This window comes from Alligator sinensis, unplaced genomic scaffold (assembly GCF_000455745.1).
Source record: "Alligator sinensis unplaced genomic scaffold, ASM45574v1 scaffold93_1, whole genome shotgun sequence".
NCBI lineage: Eukaryota > Metazoa > Chordata > Crocodylia > Alligatoridae > Alligator > Alligator sinensis.
The window spans coordinates 169,156-179,123 of record NW_005842243.1 but is presented as its reverse complement, the minus strand read 5'-3'; the positions used below and the strand labels follow the sequence as shown (position 1 = coordinate 179,123).

General features: G+C 43.8%; 1 protein-coding gene across 2 annotated transcripts in view; it reads right to left on the bottom strand.

The window, feature by feature from the left end:
- DISC1 (DISC1 scaffold protein) overlaps positions 1-9,968 on the bottom strand; it is a 370,273-nt gene that overhangs the window by 359,326 nt on the left and 979 nt on the right. The window lies entirely within an intron of this gene.

Sequence of the window (9,968 nt, the reverse complement as noted above, 5' to 3'; positions counted from 1 at the left end):
ACTCTTTCTGCGTCAATTTAGGTTTTTCTACAGTGCCCAAGATATCAATACAACATCTGAGGCTCCAATCCTAAAAACTGTTTCATGTGGACAGACTCCAGCACCAAAGCAAAACCATCTGGCAGGGTTGTAGACTTTGTGTATTGTAAAAAATAAACATTGCTTATAATGTTTTGACAATTTTTTTAACTTAAATATTCCACATTTTCCTCCTCACACCTCTCTTTGCCATTCATTACGTTCATCTCTCCTTCTCTAAAAGTAAGACCGGCTACTACTGTAATGTCCCTAGCCTCCCATCTCTCCATATGAATGAAAAGTTCACTTAAAAGAAAAAGATCAGTAAACAGTTAGCAAGAGGATTTTTGTATAGGCCTCAAGAAAGGAGTGGGTCCCAGAGAGATTCCTAAATGGAAAGGGCAGTGATTTTTATAAGCTAACTGGGAAAGGGCAAGCCATACCTCGAAAATGGAATGGAAAAAGAAAATTGTGATCCTTCTGGTGCACAAATTATTACACCGTTTCTTTCTAAAGCGCACAGCACCATGGGATCCCAGGCCTAAATAAAGAAGTGTAGATAATATAGTATTACAAATAATGATAATGGGGAGTTGACAAGGGAAGGGACACAGAAAGACACAAAAAACAGAATAATTGCTTATCCTTATCAAAATGTATTTGTATAAACAGTATTTTCACTCTTACACTATGCAAAAGACTATGTACAGATGTCAATTCAGGTTATTGAGGAACATCCCAATGCTCCCTCCTTTCCTCTCAAAGATAACACCAAAGAAAAGAGATGTTTCAACCTCAGCCTCCAGTCTTATACAAACTTATTCAGGTCAGCCCAGCTTTGCATCCAAAGCTTTCTTCTCTTTGCCAACAGAAAGGTAAACATAACCCTTTACTTAGCACAAGCATCCCAACAACACTCAACTGCTTTTGAGTAAGAAGAGTAGGCCTAACCTTCTCCAAAGTTTAATGTGGTGTCAAGTTGAATATGGTGTCTAGCCTTAAACTGGCTTTGGTGTTATCTCAGAAAGAAAGAAAAGATGTCAAGTATTCACAGTGCTTTGGATACCAGGAGGAACATCCAGTGACAGTTGAAAAACTCAGCCTTTAGAGTCCTGGTAATAGGACTTGTGTCCTCTGAATTTAAGAGCACAGACCACTCAGCTCACCTGCTACTAGCTGTATCGGAATACTAGTTCAGCTACGTGTCTGTCTACTTCAGTGCCAATAGAACAGCACAAAAAGGTGCTGCTAAACTCTTCCTTCTTCAGATGTAGCTAGGAAACATCTTTAAATGTAGATGCAGGAAATACTAAACTCTTCCCTTCTTTAGATGTAGATAGCCATGAAAATCCATGGGGGTTTTTTTATTAAAAATCATATCACATAAGTAGGCAGGTACTTTCTTCAATGCGGTCTGCAACACTACAGTTGTAACAGCAAAGTAAATTTTTACATTTTTTTTAAAAAGCTACACCTTTCCATGATATAGTACCCAGGCAAATTACTACCTCGATCCCAGCCCCAATATGTTGCACAGGAAGAGCAAAATGAGATAATGTGGCTTTGGCTTATTTACTTTGAAGTCGTTTCCAAATGTGATTTTACAAGTAGTCTGATTTTAAACAAAATATTTGCAGAAAAAATACTATGTATACAGTTGAGTTGAAGACCTACATTTCATTTACAGCATGGTTTAATGGAGAGAACAGTAATATGCTACAACAACAACGAGTTCCACCTGATGTACATACAATGACATAAGTAGCCCCACAGTCCTTTTTGAGGTCTATTTAATAAACCACACATTTCTTTCATCATTATATGTGCTGAGCAGCACCGTGGATGCCCACCATGTCTGCTCAGTCAGATAGATCATCTGCAGCAGGCTCCAATATAAAACTCATCACAAGGAAAAAAGGAAAGATGTGAGAGTGCATTGGCAGCAGTCAATTTAAAAGACAAGCACAGTTTGAGTGCTCCAGCTTGGAGATTTGAATTTTTAATTTCACCAGGAGAGTGGGTTCCAAATTAAGTGTCTGATGCACAGTCAGTCTGAAACCAGAATTGAGTTTGCTGAAATAGAAAGTAATTTTCCCTTAACAGCTCAATAGTGATCACATATAATGAAAATAAAACAACATGGCAGTTCCTATATTGCCAAGGGTGAGGAGTCAGTCAGCTTCTAACTTGGCAATTTCATATAAATTCCCAGGGTAAGTTCCTTTCCTATGTCTCCTACAGGAAGTTGGCCGCTCTGGAGGTCATGCTGTAAAAGCCAGGTGCCATCCAAAATCTCACCCTAACTGCTCTGTCACCTAGATGCTGGGAAAACTGAGCAACCATATTATTTCATCTGTCATGAATAGATACAGAGCTACATACCATCACTAACACACTGCAACTCCAATCATCCTAGCATCTCCCTTTAGGAGAAAACAGAAGCCTGCCGCACTCTGCATTAGAGAGATGACAATACCATCCTGGCCTTCTCAAAAAAAAAAGAATGGAATCACTCAAGCACAATTCTGTATACACACCTGCCATAGGAGCACACTAACACCATGCTGTAGTGCACAGTGTCAAAAAAATGCAGCTAATCAAAGCTATAAGGATACAGCCCAAGCAGGGCTTGAAGAGCCCACTTAGCAAGGCACACAGGCCATCGGAGGGTAGAGACACTGGCCTTTTGCTGAAGAGGGAATAAAAAGCAAGAAAAAGCACATTCCAGGCAGCTACTTTTTCAGGAAAAGAGAAGCCAAGTCAGCAGAGCAGCCCAGGTGTCACTTCTCATTTAAGAAGTAGGTGAATGGGAAAGAAGAAGAGCATGAGGAGCTGCTATAGCTTTCCCCATAGGGTACAATCAGCAAGGAACAAAACCAATTTAAAACAGGGATCAGCAACATACATCCCGTGAGACAGATCTGTCCCATCCATTGGATCCAACCCACGGAGAAGAGGGCTTCAGCAGTGTTCTGGTGGCAGGGGACTTCAGCACGAGACTGTGCCCCCATCACAGCCAGGGGATGGGAAGGGACAGCAGCAGGGAAAAGTGACAGGGGCAGCCAGGTCAGAACACCGCCTACTTCCACCCAAACCAAGCTGTTCCTGCCCACAGCTCTGACAAGTTGCTGACTACTGACCTAAAGCACAGGGTTTAAGCCAGCAATTGGTAGCCTGTCTAGGGTTCCCAGTATTTACTAACTGTACTCCAGCTCAACTGATGGTAGGGCAGGAGGGGGGGGTTTAAGCTTTCTTGGTGTGAACAGGAGTTAGCACAGTGTGAGACTCCAAAATGTTGCCAGAACTGCCTTGCCATTATCTTTACAAAAATATTTAAGAAGAAAGAGGCTCAAGAGATGGTGACTGAGCGAAATTATGAAAGACAGTTTCCTAAGAGGTTCTCAAGCCAATGATTATCTAACAAATGTTCATACCATACCCACCAAAAAGAAGGGGCCTATATTTCAATTAGTAGTAAGGCAGTGGGCCCATTATTAGACAAGTTCTCATCATATAGAACAACAACGCAGACAAGACAGCCACAGGCAGCCTGATGGGACAGCCTGTGCAGATCGAATTCCATTTTGATTTGACCCCCATTCAGAGAACATGCAACCTTTTACAGATAGACACAAATCAAAAGATCCAGTCTTGAGTCCATGGGCAGAACCAGATTGCAAAATGTTCTTCTCACACAAAGCAGAAGATTTTGGGACAAAAATCCTCACACCCAAGCTAGTAACCCAAAGCACCACTATAGTCAGGCTCCATTCATCCTGTTTTGGCCATGGGTAGACAGAGTAGATACTGCTCATGATCCACCCAGGCTTACAACCAGATGCATAAAAACTGTCTACAAATTCACTGGCTCTGTCCAAAACTCTCCACAATGCACTGCAGTGACCAGTGGTGATCCTGTGCACAGTTTTTCTCTGTCCATATGCAATCTGTGTTGTTTGTTCTCTGCATACAAGAAACCCTCAGATGCCCAATTGCCTTTGATATATATTAGGTCCCAATGGATGTATCTCTGGATTCAGCACAGGAACTCTGACATACTGTTACAACTAACCTGTGTGCACATAAAGAACATTAACATACTCTCCAGTACCTAGGTTACTGAGCTAGCCAGTGTGTCCCACTATAGGTATATATGAATCTTACTGCATATATGGTTTTTTGTTCTGTTTTTGTTTTGTTTCCAAGAGAAAAAAAGGTGAGGTGGCTGTGACCCTTCCACAGTTACAATCCAAAGCCACTGAACAGAAGACTCAGGAAACAGAAAACAGGGATGGAGGAGAGGTAGTAAAATCCACATCAAAGAGCAACGTTTCAAAGAACCACAGTTACTGCAAGATAACTGACCATTTTTGTTCCTTTTGAAGTACCTGTCAGTGCACATCCCATAGCAGGCAACTGGCAAGAAGTATCCCCTCAGGATGAGGAGAATCAGCTGAATCAAATCAGACAGGGATTATAGTACTGCTCCCCCAAATTTGGCATCTGCTCAAGTAGCCAAGTCCAATGAGCAGTGCTCAATAAAGGGGTCAGAGGGTTAAGCATTTTCATCACCTGCAAATCACAGAAATTGATCCATTCCCGAAGCAGGCAAAGGCTGTCGGCTGAGTTCCAGCAGAGTGAGTTTGAATGTTTGGCTGCAGACGCATACCACCCAACTGGCAATGCAGCAAGAAACACGATGCTATCCATTTCAACAGTCTCAGAAGGGAAATGGCTTGACTTCTGAAACTCCAAGCCATGGCTATCGATAAAGAGGTTGACAGGCTAAAATAGTTTGCTTTATCACTTCATTGACAGAACAAACCAGACACTGAATCAAGTATCTTTTCTCCCCATCTTGTGTCAATTGTGGATTTAAAAAGAAAGGTATATTGATCGACTCATCTAGATGAAACCAACTAGGAATGAACTTTGGCTCTCTACCAGGGGTGGACAAAATACAGCCCGTGGGCTGGATTTGGCCTGCCAACAGATTTTATCCAACACACAGCAGGTCCCTTAGCCCCACCTGGCCCAGGTGCAGGCGGGGGGGGAGGGGGAAGGCGTAGGGAGCAGCTCAGGCCATGGTGTGTGAAGCCAGTACCACTGTCCTGGGCATGGAGGTGCCGCCTGGTGTAGAGTGGAACCTGCCCTGTCCCTGCACGTGGCTCTCAGGCATGCCAAGAGCTCTAGTCAGCAGGGCCACACAGCATGGTGGTGGGTTGGACAAGGGAGGCTCCTTCCAGTTGCCACTGTCAGTATCACCACCACTGTCACCCTGACCCATCTGCCCCACACCACCACCATACAAAGTAGGCGGATGAGGTCTACATGGAAACTGTCCCAGGACACCCACAGGCTCGGAGTGCTCAGCTGGGCAGATGGGATGGGGCCGTAGGTGGGCAGGGAACAGTGTCCAGGAGCAGGCTGGGCAAGTGGGGCTGAGGCTGGGATTGTGAGGTGGTGGCTGCATGGGGCCAGGGCCCAGGCAGAGCTGCAATCTGCTCCCTGCATGTCCCTGCAATGGGTGCTGGCTCTGGTTCCCACTGCAAGGATGAACAGGAAGCTGATCATGGCTCTAGTCCATGCTGTCACCACTCTGCAATCCTGGCCCTGGCCCCACTGCCAGATGCTGTCCTCTGCCCACCTGCAGCCCCATCCCATCCATCCAGCCATGCACGCCCTGCCTGTGGGGGTCCCAGGCTGGTCTCCATGGAGACACAGCTGCCCACCTGCCCACTGTGTGTGGCACCCCTGGCAGTGGATGTGGGACAGATGGGCTGAGGGCCGGACAGGATCAATTGGCATCTCCCAGTCCCCCACTGTGCCTGGCAGCGTAAACAGCCATGACAGAGGGCTGCAGCTGCGTCAGCACCTCAACCCCCTCACCCCCTCCAAACAGCTCACAAGAACTCCTTAAGTGTACCTCCAGCCCAAATAATTCCCCACCCCTGCTCTGTACAATGCTGCATAAGAAGTTTTGATCATAAGTGCCTGAGATTTGCTCATTCTCCCAAGCTGAAGCAATAGCTGCTAAAAACACTGTCTTCAGAATGAGGCAATGCAGGAAACAGTCTGACAGGTGGCCCTGTAGAGACTCCAAAAATCTCAGGAAGATTGACTGAAGTCCCAGGAACACTGGCTGGAAACCCAAAGTAGAGTCTCTAGCCAGTAGGTAAGAATGCAGTTTTTCAAGAAACCTTGATGCCACAGTGTGAGAACAGACTGAGCATGACTATACAAGCAAACAGAAAGGTGAGATCATTTCAAACTGGATCATAATTGACCAGGAAGGACAAGGGACCTGCCTGTTCTTAGTGCAACACATAGTCAAGGACCTCTAGTACAGTGAGGCCTGTATTGCACTTAGATGAATGCATTTTTCTATCAAACATCTTCCAGCTATACAAGGATTTCCTTACCTGTGGAGAATCATCTCTGTACATGGTCTTTGACCAGCCAACACCATCAGTGACATTGGAAAAAGAATGTAGCTAATAAAAAGAAACTGCTGGGACAGTTACCATGAGCAAGAGGGCTTAAGTTAATTAAGAGGGCTTAATTAAGTTTACAGTTACCTCTGTAGAGGAATGTGGTTTCCTTCTAAGAAAAAAGCATAGGAAAAACTCAGTGGCTAAGGAGGGAGATGTGGGGCAAGGAAGGTCTGCTTTTAGGAAGTAGCTCAAGTATGAGGAGATAGAAATTGAGCTGACCTATTTGTCCCTTTTGAGAGTGTCACACTAGAAACACTGTTTATAAGACCTTCTCTTTTGAGGCTCAGTAAATCTCTACCATTCAAGTCTGGGAAATTGGAGACCTTAGGACAATTAACTTCCAAAATTTACTCTGACATCTCTCTGGGCTAACGTATGCTAGCCAAGAATGCAGGTTGCCATTTATTAATAAATATTATGCCTTTGTTGCTGAAATGAAAGTATAGAATTTTGCTAGGGGTTTGCTAACTGATTACTGTCACATCTTATTTGCATATCATCTAAGTATTTCTAACTAAAGGGCCATAATACATGCCATCTTTCAATTGGAACCCTACCCGTCTCTTCTCGTTATCCTAATATTTAAACATTTCCCTGAAGAGATTAATACTGTACTTTAGCCTTCTATGAGACAATTTATGGTATCATGCAAAGCTCTCCATACAAATAAAGCAGATGAAAAAGTTTACAATGCAACCTTTTAATTTGGAAAACAAAATGAAGTAAACATGAAATTGGACCTTAAAATTCAAAAAGCTCAAGATATAAAAAATGTAAACATAAGCAAATGAGATGCATCTTATCCATGCAGATTTTGGATTAATCTTAACATATTAAGGCAGTGATGCTCAACATCTGGCCCATGGGGCCGCATGATCCAGGCTATGGGACTCCCCCTAGGCCTGGAAATTTGTCTGCAGGAGAATAGGAGTGGTGGCAGCATTAATTGCTGCAGCTTCCAAAGCTGCAGCAATTAATGCTGCTACTGCTTCCCCACGACACATAGGGAGCCCTGTAGGCTGGATGTGTGCTGGATTGCACAGTGTCGCTCCATGGCTGGATAGCACCAAAATGTGGGATTGCACCCATGGACCAATCCAATATGCAGACCCCACATAGGATCCAAGCCACAAACCAACCTCAACCATGGGCTCCAGCCAGACTGGCCCTGTGCTACTCATCCAGCCCCAAGATATACCACAGCAGGGATGCTCAACCCCCAGGCCCAAACCAGATCCAATCCACAGCACAGTGTCATCCAACCCGCAAGTCTCCCCACAGGTCCTGAAATTTGGCAGCAAAGAAATGGTGGCACTACTATCCCGCTGCCAAATGTCCAGACTCATGGGGTAACCCAGGCCCTGCACAATGGACCGGGCATCCAATCCCAGTGTTCATGGCTGAGCAGGGGGCAGCACTGGGCCTCAGGGAGGGGAAGGGGTGGCACTTGCTTCCCAGGACCCAATCCTAGTGTGTGAGGGCAGCACCAGGTCCCTGGGGCCCAATCCCATCACACGGGGCGGGAGGGGCCAGTACTGGGCCTCCCAGGTCCATTCCCAGGACACAGGGGTGGGAGGGGGCAGTGCTGGGACACTGGGACCTAAGCCCAGCACATGGGGCAGGTAGATGGTGGTGCCAGGCCTCAGGGCCTGATCCTGGGGCACAGGGCTCCATCTAGCCCGCACACCAGCCCCAAGGCACTCATTTGTCCATGAGCCAAAAAGGTTGAGGGCCACTACACTAACAGAGAAAACTGATCTGAAGAGAAGATTTGCCAACATGTAGATCAGAAAAGACCTGATGGAAGGGAGCATTGATATTGTTTGCTTACATTATTTTTCAGTTTTTCTATACAGCTGCTGTTTTCCTCCTTTTCTTTTTATTTACTCCACTTTTGTTGTGCACATTTTGTGGCTCACACTGGGATTCACAGAGCCCTTTGTGAATAAAATGCAGATGATCTAAACCAGTCCTTTTCTATAGTTACTCCCAGGGCGAGTTCCTGCTTCTTTGTTTATGATGACCCCTTTCTTCTCACTCAAGATCACAAATTGAAGCACTACCTAAAGATTGTGGGGATCCTCTGACACTTTGGAACAAGAACTTCAAAGGTCCCCATGATAGAGGTGGTAAGAGGTCAAACACACACAAGAAACAGCACACATCCTCCTACTCCCAACTGGCAGAAATCTACAAGGACTTAAGAAGTGCTCAACCATGAGCAAGTCAAGATTGGTTCTAAATATCATGGGGCAGTTTCATTATGGGTGCAAAAAGACAACTCTACTGATTTGCTGCTTACACCAGTCTGAATCTGATACATTAAAATTAGCAATAATAATCTGAAAAGCACTGAGAAAAACGGGTCTTAAATGCAAAATTAACACTGTGCCAAATACAAAAGTCTTGACATTTATAAGTGTTCTTACATAACAGTCAGTTGTTAAATTTAGGCACAACACTCTTGAAAAGCAACATAAATTATATAATTCATTTTATATCTTATATATTTTATTTTTTCTTTCCAAGGAAAGTAAAGCATTTACAGAACAGATGAAGTTTCAATGATACTCCACAGCATTATTATACCCATCCATGTAAACAGGCCCCATTAAAGGTTAAAGTGGCTTGAATAATGTTACAAAACCATGGTCAAGGTAGAAGGAGCAACTTACCTGGGATTGCAGTGTGATCACTAGGGGAAAAAAATTGTTCTCAAAGAAAGAACACTTTGAGCTTAGTATCTTTTGGACCTGTGACTTTATCATATTGTTTCAAGTGTTTGTCTTACAGACTAACTAAAAACAGAATTCCTTCCCAGCACTTTTTTTTGGAATCCCAGAATGCTCTAAGCACCATTTGGAAGTAAAGTAGTGAAAGCAGTAAGTTCATTATTCAAGTCATGAGTCTCCCTTAAGCAAAGTCTGCCAATCACACAAAACTGTATGAGATTTTGTGTTGTAAGAAAATATTCCATCAGGGACTTCATTTAAGACTAATTTTCAGAGATAATCTAAACCAAATATGAAGTCATGACTCCAGAAGTGAAATGCTAATGCATTAGCTCACCTGATTTCTTGTGTGTATATCATAATTTGCTCCCATCCATACAAAAAAGACTAAAGCAATTTATAGTGTTTCTACACCCTGGACAAAGCCTAAAGATGCCTGAAACGCCGAACAGATTTTCAGATTTGATAGAAAAAAGAAAATGTAATAAAACATCTGACTCAGGGATTTTCTATGAGTTCTTCTACTGATAAAATAAAAGACCTCCATTTATTTCTTCTTTGAAAAAGAACAGTGTTGGCATTATCTTTTCTACACTGCAGAGAAACAGTGTGGGCATTATCTTCAAACTGGAAGCTTTTTGACTCCTCTCCAGATTCTAAAGAAAGCTGAAAAGGGAATACCCAAAAGAGTCCTGAAATGGTTTCCAAAGATGCCACAATTTAA